General features: G+C 39.0%; 1 long non-coding RNA gene across 1 annotated transcript in view; it reads right to left on the reverse strand.

The window, feature by feature from the left end:
• The window catches only part of LOC131378583 (uncharacterized), a 68,476-nt gene extending 52,455 nt beyond the window's left edge, over positions 1–16,021 (reverse strand). Inside the window, exon 1 of the long non-coding RNA XR_009208038.1 lies at positions 15,727–16,021. This is a non-coding gene — a long non-coding RNA (uncharacterized LOC131378583). The remainder of the gene's footprint in view (positions 1–15,726) is intronic.
• Positions 16,022–16,239: the final 218 nt, after the last annotated feature.

The following is a 16,239-nucleotide window of genomic DNA, read 5'->3' on the forward strand; positions in this document are numbered from 1 at the left end:
ATGAAGTGAAAACAGAGCACTGATTAAGCAACCCAAGCTGAGAAAATTCCATCCAAATTGGATGAGAGCTTTCAGACCATCAGCTTCAGACCAGGTTTCAATGCTTTGAAATACAACTTCTGCTTGTTGGTTGATGCTTAAAGATACCTATCCCGGAGACACAGACAGTAATTGATGTCAAGCTGACACTGTAGTTCACAGATGAGTTTCAGTTGTGTGGGCACAACACTTGTGTGAAAAAATGCTTTCTGTCTCAAATGCTACAAACTGAGAGAAAGGATTAATAGAGACATCAACAAAAAAGTTCTCTGCACAAATAGAGTATGGCTGAAGAATACCAATAGCCCAACATGCTCCTGACTCAAAATCACCCTTCTCTTCCACCTGTCAGATGAAATCATTTGTACAAAAATTCAGACTGAGCATTTCATTCACAATATTAGGTTTCTGCACAGCTGAAATCCTAAACTCATATCCTGTGGAATAATTTTACGGAAATCACCATATGTATTTAACAGTAAATAAAAACTAGGTGTCTAGAGTTAATTAAAAATATTTGCAGGTTTTTTTCCTCTTGCAGAGAAGAATTAAATTTTCCAGGGGAGCTTTAAATACAAGCTCTGGCACTCACAGATAGTAAAGTTTGAGTGACTCATATTCTCATTCCCTTGTGCAGCGACATTACTAGACTGTGTTTCCCGCAATTCATCATGGAATAGGCTATGTCCATAGCCATAAAGCAGACGTAGCAGCATGGCATGGAACACTAGGTCCAAACAGGAAAACAGGCCCCTAAGTAGAACAGGAGCAAAAAGCATCTAAATTGTAGTACTCAGAAGGCATTACAGAGCCTTATTTAAATTAAAAAATATATAAATTTTTAAGTTGACTATTTGGCATCTGGGGAGGGGGGGGTATTAAAATAAACTTGCAAAAAACCATGCCCTTTCACTACAAATATCCTAACACACCCATAGAAAACTGCTGCAATGAAAAATTTTCACCTTAATCAGGTCAGTTTGTCTGGATGACTGCTGGGTAAATAGCTATGCCATTCTATTTGTATTGCAGCTCTTGCTCCAGAGCTGGGAAAAATCAACATAGACACATAAGCCAAGTAAAAAATATGCTTTATTTTTAACAGATAAGCATTGAAAGAAATGTTGGTGGTGTTTTCTTTTATTTTTTTTTTTTTTTGCCTTTTTTTTTGTTTGTTTTGTTTTGTTTTTTAACTATTCATCTGTATATTTTACACATCCAAAAACTAAACCAGTTATTTTTGTGTCTCTCGATTTTAAATCAACACCCATCATTTTACAGCCTGTTAACAAATGGATTGACCCTGATGTAGCACAATTGTTTTCCTGAAGAGTTCATGCAGGACTACAAATCCTAAGGCTAAGATCCTGTTTTCTGAAAATCTTGCTCAGAAAACAAGTACAGATATGGGAGGATTTCCCTTGCCATGATTTATCAACTCTATTTAACCTATTATCTCCACATTCTTTGTCAAAAAGTTTCTAATTGTTTGAATAACTCCTTCTTCCCTGGAAAAAAAAAAAAAAAAAACCCAACAAAAAACCACCAAAACCACAACTAACCCTAAACCGCAAAACAATCAGAATAAAGGAACAAAGGTTTGTGTTGATTGTTTTAGAAAAGAAACTGAGGAAAAAGCATTATCGGTGATAAAATAATTTGGGGTTTTTTTGTTGCTATTGAAATGAATTACTGAGCACAACATTTGTTGGGTGAGTAACTGCAACACTGGTGCCAGGGGAGACCTTCTTGCAGCACTCTTTGTAACACTGTGGTGGTACCTGGAATTCTATTCATAGTCTGAGTACCATCTTGATCAGATTTTCCTTGAAATTCCTTAATATAACATTATGCAAGCACTTCTATGAGATTTGTTGTTCTTCTTTCTATAAATCAGAGAATCATAAAATGAAACATAGAATGGTTTGTGTTGGAAGGGATCTTAAGGATCATCTAGCCCCAGCCCCCACCCTGGACACCACTCACTAGACAAGGCTGCTGAAGGCCTTGAACACTGCCAGGTTTGTGCCTCCCTGGACAACCTGTTCCAGCATTTCACCACCCTGACAGTAAGGAATTTCTTCATAATTACAGTTATACTAAGAACTATTTCTTTCTAAATAGAGTACGAAGTTTCACTGCCTGAGAGGGAAGTAATAGCTCAGTACATACATGAAATGACACACTTCAAAAGAGAATTCTGCTTCCATTTCTTTCCTGCTTTGATGTGAAGATGACATAGCAGGTAAGTACTGAAACATATATAGATTCCTCCCTAATCTCTCCTGTATCTTTCTGACACACAGAGAACTGACATTCCAGCTGACTTTTATTGGTCAAACTTAGACTCACGATGCTGCTGAAGTGAATGCATGTAGTTACATGTGAAAGAGATTTGAAGAGGGTTTTTTTCATTTTCACAGCAAAAAGTTACACTATTCAAATTAGTTGTGTCCATTAGAAACAAAACATTATTTTTTTTTCATTAACAGATTATTTTAAATACATTTCATGATTTATCTGTAGTGGAAAAAGGATTTATAAGTAGAAATCACAGGAGAGTCAAAATTCAGGTCACATTTGTGCAGCTCACCAGCTAATTTGAAAATCTAAATCTACTGAGACTTTTTGGTATCTTCTCAGAACTGTGTGTCATATTACTTATGAATAGACTCAATTCAAAAGAAAGCTTCTAAAATACAAAAAAAAAATATTTTCTGCATTTTCATCTACTTCTTTGTTCAGTCTGTTCATCTCTTTTGCTGAATATTTGCAAATTAACAGACAAATTGGGTTTTGACCCATCCACTGCCTCCTCCCTATGACAAATTAATGGCTAATGTATAATCCCACTGGCTTGGCTATAAAATGCAATGGCTGCAGTAGAGAACATACCACGCTTTCCCCTTTTGCCAATTGCTTTGTGTATGGTGACAGATTATTAAAGTGAAACAGCAGGAGGATAAATGAAATTTTGTCTCCTTTCATTCCCAGTATCCTACTGAATTTTCCTACTCCTACTAACAACTGTAGTGGATGAAAATAGGAAAAAAAAACAAAAACAAAAACCTTCCTGTAACTGAGAAATTGAGACGTCAGGGGGACTGGGTGCAGCTACTGGTTGTGCCCCAGATGAGTTCTGGCTTCTTTCCCACCTTCCACAGTAACCATGAAAATGATGTTTGCTTCCTTTGGCTCTGAATGTGTTTTACATATTTCAGTTGCAACTCTTTGGGGCAGCTGCTAAATATGTTTTTCTACTGTTAGTGCAACACAGCCATGACACATCTTGAGAACTAACAAAAAATCCAAGCAATAAGTAGTTACCAAGGAACTTTTTCCATGCAACAATTTAGTTCTGTGAAAGACCATTTTCCCAAGCACTCAGAACAGTACTTGTACATTTGCAAATCACCAGCGTGCCAAAAGAAAATCTAGTAATATTTAAAAGACAGAAATAAAACATGAGTCGATTGGCAAAAAGGCCATTAGAGAAATACTGGGCACCTGAACAAATCCCTGCATTCTTCAGTTTCCAAGCAGTTTCATCTTCCAAAACGTTTTGCATTTCTTTTGATACTGCATATGTGTCTCTTAAACAGCTTTTACAGCACAGCTAGAAAAGCCACCACTGTGAAAAAACGCTGCACCTGGTGGAAGTACTTCAAGGAATGTAGACCCTAATCTGCGACCCTTTTCTCTCACAAATAATCTTCATAGCTTTGATTCTGACATGAGTAGGATTATTCATATAAGAGAGAAGAAAAGTAGGCATGGGAACTTAAGAATTGCACTAACATAGTAAAGCATTGTAAAATGACAATAAAAATGGCATTTAGACTCTCTTGAGTTATGCCTATTCTGCAGTACAGAAAAGGGACAGTAAATTGAACAAGTAGCTTTTACAAAGCTGTAGCCAGCAACCAAGCAGGACCTTGTAAAATGGAGGTACTAGAAATAAGCAGAGTTCACACAATGCCAAAAGTACTGTCCACAACCTAGAAACAGCTAAGAAGTCAGGAAGTACAAAGATAAAGTTTGAACTCCCATGAACTGACTTCGGTCCTGCAAAGAATTTGAAAGCACACACTAAAAGGCTCTTTGGTAGTATTAAAAACAAAAACAAAAACAAAACAACAACAACAACAACAAAACCAAACCCACAAGGAAAAATGCTGTGCCACTGTGAAGGAAGCATGGAAAAGAGATTAAAGGCAAAAAAAGAAAGGCCTCAACTAAGTATTTCCCCCCAGTTTTCAATCAGAAAATTTTAGATTAAATATACAGACAAAGATAGGGCGAATAATAAGAATGTGGATATGCAAATAGAAACTACCACAGCTAGCAAAAAAAAAAATTCAAAAAGTTAAATGCTTGAAGTCTGATTAATCACCATCTCACACTTCTAAAAATTTCTCTCACATGTAATGCTGGTCCAGTGATGAATATTTTTAATAGCACCATCTATCTGGGGGAGTGAAGCTGAAAAATAGTAGATATGGTTTCTTTACTTACAAAAAAATCTGTGAAGAAAAATAAGAGGAGATGGCAGTTGGGAAATTACAAGCTATTTCATTGGATCTCATTGCTATGAAAGGCTTTAAAATACATTTTGAGAGAGACAATATATAAAGACACAGAGGTAAATGAAAAATGGGATAAAGTGCAACAGGAATTTAGCAAGAGGACACCATACAAATCATCCATATAGTTTTCTTAGATGAGGTAAAAGATTTTGTGAACAAATGAAGTGTAATAGATCTCATCTTTCAGGACTTTAGCAATGCATTTGACATCATTTTATATGCTATTAAGGAATTTGAGGACTAAGACTTTTTGCATAGTTAAAAAACAGCTAAAGGAGAAGTAATAGCAAGTAAGTGCCATTAAGAAGGGATGCATTGAATCAATTAAGATTAGCAGTGTGTCTTCAGGATCTATTCTGGGGCTACAGTTGTCCTTCCATAGCTCTTGAGCGCTGTGACCAAGGCAGAAGAGTACCCGTGCACTCTAATGTCAGTAGAGTAGTAAAACTATGCAAATGGAGTGGCTTGAAGATGTGAGCCAAAGAAATGGGGTAAACAACAAGGCACAGGGCAGAAAATGAAAACCTAACCTGGGAGATGACCCAGTAATGACAAATGAGGACTTACAGTTGTCCATGAGTGAGTGACTAAACAGGTAACCTGATGAAAAAGGCAAGTGAGGCTGTAGGACATGAGAATCGGTAATTCCAGTAGAACGTGGGAGACAAGGAGATTTCCCATGCAAAGACACTAACAGAGCTGAGTTGTTTAGCACAGCAAGAGAAGAGCTAACTAAGCATATAACTGCTGCCTAGAAATACCTTGAGGCAGATGCCTCCAGGTAGACATAGTATTATCTAATTCAAGGAGCAACAAGAGCGTGGTGAGGGAAGGCAGTGTACCTGCCACACACTCATCTAGGCTGTACAGAAAGGAGGCAGCTATAAGCCTTTGAGTTTCTCAAATAGTCTCTCAGACAGAAGAGTGGGGGCAAAATGACAGCCTTGGAGTTGGAGGTTGATACATATCTGGAAGTATCACATGCTGTAACACCTTCTACAACCGCCTGGACCTGATGCTTGCATCCACTGGTCACAGAGTGTCCTTTACCTCTTCCATTATTAGTGCAGTACTGATATTGTTACTGTTTTGATGTTACTGGTTTCATTTTGGGGGACATATCCAACCCACCGTTCCATTTCTCACGTGCACTTTTCATTACAAAATCCATGTAAAACTAATTACAGAGATAAAGGCTTTTGCGATAATGCAGGCTACTTGCAAGTGAAAATAAATAGAAGAATGTAGAGCCTAAGATGATTTGAACAGCTAGGGCTCTCACAAATATAAGGTAAATAATAATTAAGTGTTTTCTGAAATAATTAATAATAAGTATTTTGTGAAATAATTCAGGGCAAACTGCAGAATTATTCCTAAATTATTCCTAAATTATTAGCTGCTGAGAAGAAGTTTGTCAGATGGGTGCTCTAAAGAGAAATTTAACCAAAACTGTATTTTTAGAACTTGTGGGGAGATGCATTTCTCTTGAAGAGAGTGAAGATTTGGCGCTTCATATGAGCAGAGATGATCTGGCCCAAACGTTCTTGTTTGCAAATGATGACTACTATATTATTCACTTTGTGTTGGCGCAGTCAGTCAATAGAGGGAATGCAGCAGAATAAAAAAAGCTTTTTCTCTATTTGCTGATAACATTTTTAGAACATAAAAGGAGAAATATGAAGAACCATAGTAATTTCTACACCCTAGAAAATGTGTTGAGCAGAGAGAAAAGGACAGAAAGGACGTCAGGAGTTGCAAAATACAAAACAAAACAGAAAAATGTCTCCAAAAAGGGAATGTGAAGTAATAATCCTTAGAATACATTGTAAGAACATATTTGAAAGAACCTTTCCAGGAAATAGTGCCTATTTATACCCATTAAGTTTACACTTACTTGAAAATCAGTGGATACTATACTAGGGATGAATCTAATCCTTGTATCCAAAATAATAAATTCAAAGGATTAGCCAGGACAACAGCATTTTTTATCAAACAGAATTCATTTGTATCCATCCTCACATTACCAGAAAAGTAGCTCTCCTAATTAGCAGATCTTGAACATTAACCTTTTGTCTTGACTGCAATCACTTGGATTAGTGGTAATGTTCAGCCTCCTCAAAACTTCTTCTTTCATAAATTGACTATTCCCATGGTAACAGCTGCTACTTTCACTCTACAAACACCAAGAAAATGTGATTTCCTTTATATCAGTGGGCCAGGCTGGCAGTGCAACTTTGGTCTTTGTCAATGCTTTTTTTCAGATAAAACTGTTTATTCCAGAAGAAGAGGAAACAGGTGCAAGCACAATTCAGGAAGCAGTTGTTGACTAATCCACGAAGCAGGTTTGGCAGTGCTCTGAAAGGAATCTGTCAGACGGCCTACCTGCAATGCCAATATGTTCTGTGGCTGCATGAGGGAAGGACAAGCACATTCAAGAGCAGCCACCAAACTTAAATCAGTATTTTCCATGAGTTGTTGTTTGAATGGCATTTTATTTCCTTTTTACTTGTTTCATCGGTGGCTCCATAAACAGTAGCAAGGCATCAGCTTAATATCCCCACAAGAATAGTTGAGAAATGCAAATCAAGGATTTTAATTCAAAAAATATTGAGCTTTAGCCAAAAAAGAACATAAATTCATGGCTGAGATGCTGACACAGCTTTAGTGATTGGTGGCTTCATCTTCAATGCTCACACGGTCTGTAAATAAAGTCCTAATCTCAGCTGAAGTGAATTCCCAAAGTAACATCAACTTTGGTGGGACCAGCAAACATTCACAACAAAGGTACTTCTTCCCCAGCAAGTCATGCACAATTTTTCTGAGTTTATCACATCTGAAGCTTTTTCCAGAAAACCCATCTGTTGTCTATGAACTCATCTGATACCTTTACCTTCTTTGAAACTGAAGGTTTCCAAGTCAATCTGTCAGGGTGAGAATGGATAAAGTGAGATTCACATCTACTTCTCCAGCAATCCACTGAAATAATCAAGTTTTCCCTTAGTCACAAATGTAAGATTCTGTCAGAAAATAGAGCTGCAATTTTCCAAAGTTAGAATTGCATGCTCAGTTTCTTAAATTGGTCTTTAAAATACATTTTTAATTTTTTTATGAAATTTTTAGCACTCACATAAAGGACTGGCAGACAGCAAAGAGACTGAAAAATTAAACACAACTCTAGAAGCCTTTATTTTTTCCTTCTCCTTAATTCCTCACTAACCCTTTCGGTACCAGACCAGGTGATTGCCTTTCTTGCCTTATATACTTTTCATTCCAGGCATAACCAATCCCTGTTGTTAATTAGACACTGAAAACCTGAACACTGTTTGGCATTAGGCCTGCTCTTTTTGACCAAAACTATCAAGTGTTTGAGGACAGAAAAATCATGGGTCTGCTTCTATGAAAGTGAACAGTCAATGGCTGCAATTGTGCAGCCTACATAAACTGTCTCTGCTCATTCCAGCAGATGTTAAGCTTGCTGAGAAATGGACTAATTTCTGACCCTCGTGTCTGAGCATTTATCATGCTTCTATATCTGCATGTTCTGTTGCCATCAGAAGGTACCAAACCCAACTCCAACAGTAAAGCCCACAGCTTCTCCCACTGCAGCCGAAAAGGAAAATGCCACCAGTTAGGAATGAATAGGAGGATGAAAATATATTGCAAGCCCTAAGCTGCTGTATTTATATTTACATGAATATCACACTGCATGCCATTCAGACTCAAAACCTCACTCTGAGACGGGATCATAACCAAAAAGGGGCCAAATTAAATCTCTCAGTTCTGGACTCACATTGGGGAAGTTTGAGCTGGCACCCAGCATTCCAAGCTCATGTTTATTTTCACTCCAGCTCCAAAAAAAAAAAAAAAAAGGTGAATAATCCAGAACTGCTCATCCAGGAAAGATTCCAAAGGCTTGCCAAGTTCCAGACTACAGTCCATGGAAAAAACCAAGTGCACAGATTTGTTGGCAAGAGATGCCTCTATCCACGCTCAATTTGCACGTGTTCTAGGGTGGATCTTAAAAATGGAACTACCTTGGGAAAAGAAGTACGAGGGAATTAATTAAACTCTACCTGTGAACGCCACTAATACCCCTCAACTTTAATGCAAAGGAACACCAAAAAATAATTCAAAGTAAGCAAAGAAACTGAAAGTATTCAAAGTAAACAAAAAAGAAACCAAAATATTACTGATCAATGAAAAGGAGGAAATGGTTGGCAGGAAGGGTTATCTGTAGGACTGGCAATATGGTGGTAACAAAATCATTTTAAAGGACAAGTCATGTTCTGATGCTACAGCCCAGTTTTGCAGTCGTGCTACAGGCACCAGGATTGTTAAGGTATTGCACACGCATCCCACAATACTAGTCCATATCCTGTTTGGCGCCTTTCTCTGCAGTCTGGCCCATCTTCCACCTTGCACCTTCCACCTGCACTCGCCCTGGAGTCAAGAGAGGCAGAGGAAGAAAGCAGTGCTCATTTTCCACTTTCCTCAAGGTTTGTTCTTTCTGTGCAGCAAAACACCAGAGCAGAGCAGCTGTACCTGTGTTTTACAAGGATTTGTGGATCATAGTAAGGTCAAGGACTGGCCAGAGCCAAGCTAGAAAGTCCCATACTGCAGAAGGACAGACAGAGAGGAAGGGATCCCAACTACAATGCCTTCAAAATTAAATCCTTAGAGAGTGAGTCCTGGCTTCTTTCCTACCACCCCTGCAACAATATCAGCTCAGATCTCACAGAAAGCAGGCTAGGGAGGAGACCACTGTCCTGATCCACAAGTCCTATAAATCTCACCCATTCTTGGGCTCAGGAATATTAATACAATTGCCACATTTAGTGTCTTTACTATATTAAAAAAAACCAAAAAAACAAAAAAACAAAAACAAAAACAAACAAACAAACAAAACCACCAAAACCAGTAATATGAGGGATTCAGTATGTTGGTTTGTCTTCATACTTCTTTTAAGTGTCTCCAATTCCTGCAAAGCAGTGCACCACAGGTGCTTCCTACCTCACGCTAGGGAAACATAAACAGCATCCCTGCATCGCTCTTTGAGTTTTGAGGGTTTTTTTGCATGCTTTCACCATATATTAATGGAACTTGTCCCACACCAATTGGTAAGCTAATTGCTGTCAAAGCAGATGGTAAGAGATGCCTGAAAAAGATATTTGGCATCTTTATTTCATGTGAGGGGAATGTAATAGGAAAATTATGTCTCTTCCATTTTCCAAGGGCTGAAACAAAAAGGAAAGCAAGCTTTTATGATCAACAGAGTTTGAGGAACAATTACCTAGTTCCAGTGGATGCATACCTTGCATCTAGCTCCATCTAATTCCCTCCTCTGTGGTTTATTTGCCTCGTGGGCATGCCACATGCTGGGGGCTCCTCGACTGACAGCATGCTATCAATCTGCTCCAGGCACTGGTGCTCAGAGAGCAGCATTGTGAAGCAAGTCAAGATACCAAAACCAGGAGCAAACTCATAAGGTACTCATGATAAAGAGGTAGCATTTTTTTCTATATTCCCTGCAGTTATCTCAGAGGGGTGCTGGCACAGTAGCATCCTCAATGGGAAACTACTGCTCAGTGCTGAATTCCCAGTGTTGGCCACCTTACATATTCAAGAAGAGATAAAAATAGCACAGCGTTATAAAAATTAACAGCACCAGAGGTCTGTGTGACGATCAGACCTCGAAACGCGACACTGCGGAAGAGATGCTGCATTGGAGCTATTCAGGCAGAAGGCTCCGCATTTGGAGAAGGAAGAAGAGCTTGCCAATTGGCATTCCAATAGTTAGTTGCTGGCCAAGATTTTCAAGGTTGAACTTTATACCCATAGCTTCACAAAGGTCACACTTAGCAAACTGTTGGGGCTTAGTAGACCAAGGATGCCTTTGGCTCTATTTCCAAGGCTCTTTCCTTGATATTAATATTGATGACAGTGGAACAAACATCTCAATAGCTGCACAGAAAGGCCAATGCACAAATGTGCTATACTCAACATATGGAAGAAGTCTGAAGCCTTTCAAACCACTTAATGAGAAATCTGTGGATAACAACAGCAGAAGGAAAAATCTAAAATGGGAGGAAGAAGCCTGTATCCTATCATGCTAATTTATACTGTTAGAGAGGAAAGGACATGGCAATGTTAGCTATGCTGAGGATTTTCAAAAGTTGCATACATTTTTGGTTTTCTTTCAAAAATAGTGTCTCAATGAATATGCATCATGCTGGGTTTGTGGCACTGGTAGTGTGTTGATCACCATGGTACCTGAGCACTCAAGCCAATGATTAACCAGCGGAGCAAATGAAACAGAAGCTGAGAGCCAAAAGGCACTGTGACAAGCTCTTCACAGGCCTTATGCATGCCACAGCATCTCTGTCTAGACTTCTACTCCTTCAGGCTTTCCACTGTCTGTCTTCCCTGCTCTTAGGATAACCGGATCTTTTTTTCCAAACAGAGATCTCAGACTGGCTTAGGAGAAAGGAGGAGATAAAAAAACCCCAATGAACAAACCCAAAAAAACCAATACACAAATATTTTCATTAGGAAAACACTGCTTAAGCACACAGTAAATATAAAAACTAATTTTTATTTCCATAATTTAAAAAATAATAATATGAAAAAATATAAAAAGTAATTTTCATTTCCATAAATTGATTATGAATTGACAAACTTTGTTACGTCTGCCCTGCTATCAACCTAGTCCTTAAAATTACTGTTCTGAAGAAGGAAGACAAGTCTTTGCTCACGAAGGAAATGACATTTCAAGGGACTGATGCAGACCATACTTGAGCTCCACTGTTACCTTTATCTAATAATAATGAAAAGAATACATAAAAACATATGGCTATGTGCCTTCTTGAAAAAGATCAGATTACATCAGCCCCTCTCCACACTGCCAATAAGCAACAAGTTAACACAACTCTGATGATGTTTGTTTAACATATGTGCGTACAACTAGTGTGAGCTTTTTCTGGCTTGGGATGCTTAAGCAGAGGCCTCTGGATTTTAGAAAAACAAATCTTCTGTTGAATTATCTACCCCTTGCTGATTTGCTTTCTATACAAAGTCTTTGAGGGGCACAGGAAAGCTGAGGGCCTTGCATGCAGGCCAACTTGACAAAGGTTAAATCCTTTCAGTACTGGGGAATTGTGCAGCTATAATACAACCCTCACTGAAGAAGTTTCCTGTTTTCCATCACTAATCAAGGCAATGATACTGCATTCTAATTAAACTGGTGTCACATGGAGTTTTTCCTCTTTACTGTAGCTGCTTCACACTTGGGAGGTAGTTACATCCAGAGTATCCTTTAAAAAGTTTATCCTTTAAAAAAAGTCTTTTAAAAGAGGAGTAGGTTCTGGGGACAAGGCCCCATTACCAGCAATGAAAACCCAAGTGCTCACTTCCTAGTGCAGTTACAATATGTTGTGCTACCACCGTGCCTCAGCAGCAGCAGCAGCAGTTTTGAAGCTGATATGAAGCGCTGCACCACCCACCTATATTTGACCGTGAAACTCTGGATTAAAGCTCACTCCAAGCATCAGCCTGATTCTGTTACCTCTCCTGTGTCTAAATTATATCCATCACTGTCATCTCTAAAGATTCAGATCCTCTGTGCACTTCATCGGGCATTATAATCAAAGCTAATGAAAGACATGTTTGTTTAGCTGCTGTAAATGGCTTTGAAGATCTTGGTTTCAGCCAGGGTGATGAATTAGGGATGTCAGCTGGGCAAACAGTTTAATTTGGAATGAATTTAGCTAAAATGGATTACTGAAAAAGCAATATGGATTTTTCAAATTTATGTTATTTCACATACTTTAGCAGTAAATGTTTCACCCTTTCTTAATGTCTGAGTCACCAGGCATAGAACTGGAAGAATCAGCAATGACACCAGCTTCTCAAACACAAGACCAAGTTAGGATACCATAAACAGGTGTGAAAAGCCACATTTTGATTGCAGCAGGGAGTACCGCCCTCAAACACGTTATCCCTCAGCTGACTACACTTCTGCCTAATAGCATCTCTGCAAAGCAGCCTGAACGTGGCAATTAAAGCATTTTTTGACAAAACTCAGAAACAAACAACAGCAAAGAACTATTCCATAACACAGTTTATTAAATAGAAGTACCTGGCTTTCATTTTCCCCAGTGCATTTAAAAATGAATCAAAATAATAACTTAAGGGGAAAGAAAATTATTCTTAAATAGTGTTTGTTTTTCTTTTTTTTTTTTTTTTTTTTTCCCCCTCTCCCAGGTAATTTGGAGTCATGAGAAATCCGAAATAACAGCATGATTGTTGAAAATTACAGGGTAAGGCTGGAAACCTCTAGAGGTCATCTAGTCTACCCTCATTCATGCTCAACCCAGTGCCACCTTAGAACAGATCATTCAGAATTAAAAGGGAAAGGAAATAATTAAAAGCAAAAAGAAAAAAAAAAAAAAATGAAGTCTTCCTCTACCCCCTTTTGCACCACAAGGAAAAAAAAATGCAAGGAAATATTTTCTTGAAACATATAGCTCTTCTGTGTTGTTTGCAAGTGCAACCAGCCTGGCAAAATTGACGAAAGCTGCCACGTTTGGTTGACCAAATTCCCTTTCTGCCTTCATGCAGGTAACATTTAGCACAATGTGTGGCAAACTCCGACTCAGTTGCCAGCTCTGCTCTGCCACACTGCTGGCCAGAAAAGGCTGGGAATGCTGCATGTTCGGCTCCAGTGACAGGGAAAACGCTCCGTATCACTCATTAGCAGTCTGCTCCAAGTTAATTAAGGGATGGAACTGACAGCTGCTGAAGCAGGTTCCACCCCATCTATTCCTGGGAAAGCAAGGCCTCCAGGGCAGGGCCTGGACTCCACAGCAAAGAAGAATAGGGTGGGGGAACCTTGTAAGATCTCAGTGAAACCCAGATGACTCATCAGAAAGTAAAACGTTTCTATTTTGGCAGGAGGCTGAAATAGCAGCCCTGGGTTGCACTGCAGCACAGCAGTAAATGACCCTAAGTGCCCGGGACAAACTCCTGTGCACACTGATATTCCTGACAGCAGGGGCTACTTCACATCTCATTAAGCGAAGGGGTTTACATGACAATTAGCACATTAATTAGCAGCATCTTTTTCACATGTGAAACTTTGGCTGTAGATTTCAACATTTTAAGACAACTGTTCTGTGAGTGAAAATTAAGGAATAGTTTATTATGACTCAAGGTGACTCATTAGGCAGAACTGTCATAGGAGTATCTTTGTGTGCGTAGTGAAGGACACTGCAACCTGGTGATGGCCTTCCCCATAACTTGCACGGAAGGAGGGCCTCCTTGTACAATCTGCACGCTGCCATTCAAAGCCCAACCCTTGGCATGGACAAGGTGCCAGGCTGGCCCCTTCATGAGCTGACCATAAACAAGCCTAATGTACCGCAAAGTCACACAGGGACAAAGCAAGGCCTGGACTTCGAGGAGCAGTAGCTCCCACTCCTCAGCCCCAGCCGCTGACCTGTGTGGCTCCCCACTACAAAAATCCCTTTGACTGTATTTGTAGAGACAGAACACCAAAAAGCAACCCTGCTAATTTCACTGAAAACAGGTATCAGCTGTAAGAGAATGTTTACTGCCTTAGAGCTTCACATCTTAGATACAGAGTTAATAATTTCTACCACAGACCACTTGAAAGAAGAGTTGGCACTATTAAGCTGCACAAATATTTCTCTCTAAGTTTTTGTTCAATACCATCTTTAATTTACATTATCTTTTGAGAGAATGGTTTTAAAAGTATACAAGAAGATGTAGAGTACTGGAAATTGAATGAAGGGATGAAAAAATTGGAAGCTGGAACTTGTAGCTTTCAAGATCAGGTGGATTCTGATAGTCATTGTGTCCATTCCCTATCAGATGGATGTTGCCAACCCCCGGGAAATAGTAGCATGCTTTGTATATGTTATCTTTCACCTCCCTCAGGTACATACTGCAAAGAAGCTGTGTTCTAAACAATGTTCTAAACTATGTTCTACACTAACAAAAGCACACTAATCTTTCACATGTTTTGGCACTCAAAGCATAGATAAATCAGTGTCATAGCCTTACCTATCATACCACTTACAAAATAAATCCAGGCTCAGGAGGAACACCAGAAAACTTGTCCTTTAATTAGCTTTTAAAAGCTGAGGTTTGTTTCAGAATATGATTTACTTCTTTTATTTATCAGCCTGCCTTGTTTCAAAAGGGTACTGTCTGGCTGACCTCTAGATACCCTTGCATTTGCCCTGTGATATTCCCAGAATGTCAATGCTTTGATTCTTCACCTTTCATTTCCCAAACATTTCTTATTGGTCACTTCTGGTAGCGGTGGCAGCTGAAGTGGAAGTTTATCCTCTGATAATCTGTACCGCTTTAATGGTTCCCGGCATCCTGAGGATATTTTCCAAGTGTTATGGTGACACCAGCTGAGATCTTGGCAATAGGAAAGTGTTTAACATGTTTATTTTCTAACTTAGTCTCTTGTGGTTTTTTTTCTGCTTTCCCAACCCTCTGCCACCCCCTTGATTTCTATGGCTTAATGCCTTTTGTTATTACTATATTCATAGTTATCACTACTCAATTTATTTCTGATTAAAAAGCCTTTGAAAAACCTGAGGGCATTCCCACTATGTATCCAAAAATCTCTTAATAAATTTCTCCAAACCTCCAAGTCACATTTGTCTAAAAGCTGAGCAAAAATCCCCTCTAAAAGGAACAACAGTAGTCCCATTTTTAAATACATTTCTCTGTAAATTCGAGTCTAGGAACTACAGCATATAAACCTTGTAAAATGATGTGCACATTTCAAACAGTTCTAATACAAATATGACACATAAAAGAGGTCACTGGATTTAGCATATCTCCAAAATAACATATGCTTGGAAATGCTTATCCTTGTAGCATCAGTATCCTCTTTTTTTTTTTTTTTTTTTTTTTTTTTTCCCGTGAGAAAAATGAATCTTGCAGAAGCATGCCTGAAAAAGCAAAATTCTCATATAATTTCAATCACTCAGTTTGTTCATGACTTTTACACAGCTGACTGAACATTTATTATCTCACGTGAAAGAGAAGCTGTGAGTTTGCTCACCTTTGTCACCTGCAGGATCTTTGAAATGCCTCCTCTTCTCTTCCTTCCAGAGTACGTTTCCGCATCTCCCAGTCCATTCCCGAGTCCACTGAACATGCAGACATCAATAAGTTCTGGCTAAGTTATCCTACGTAACTCTGAAGAAAAAAGGAGAGACTTGCAGATGCTGCAGAAGGTTTTCTCCACTCTCTTTGAAAATTTTGTTTTCTTGGTGGTCTGTCACAGTCAGGTCCCCGGTAGTAAACTGAACAACCTATCCTCCTGGCTCTTCTTTTCTTCTTTTTCTTTTCTGTAAACACATAATCAGGGCTTCAAATCCTTTAGGCATCACAAACTGCATTTCTCTATTGCCCTCTACTGACTGCTGGCTCACGCCGCCTTCCCGGGGAAGCGGCGAGCAACAGATACGCGGTACGCGCTGCGCGCCGCCCTCCCCCGGATCGATAATGATACACGATGACCAAAAGTCAACACAAATCATTCTATTTTTTCCTTTGTTACAAAACACCGGGC

Source organism: Hirundo rustica, chromosome 1 (assembly GCF_015227805.2).
Source record: "Hirundo rustica isolate bHirRus1 chromosome 1, bHirRus1.pri.v3, whole genome shotgun sequence".
Taxonomy (NCBI): domain Eukaryota; kingdom Metazoa; phylum Chordata; class Aves; order Passeriformes; family Hirundinidae; genus Hirundo; species Hirundo rustica.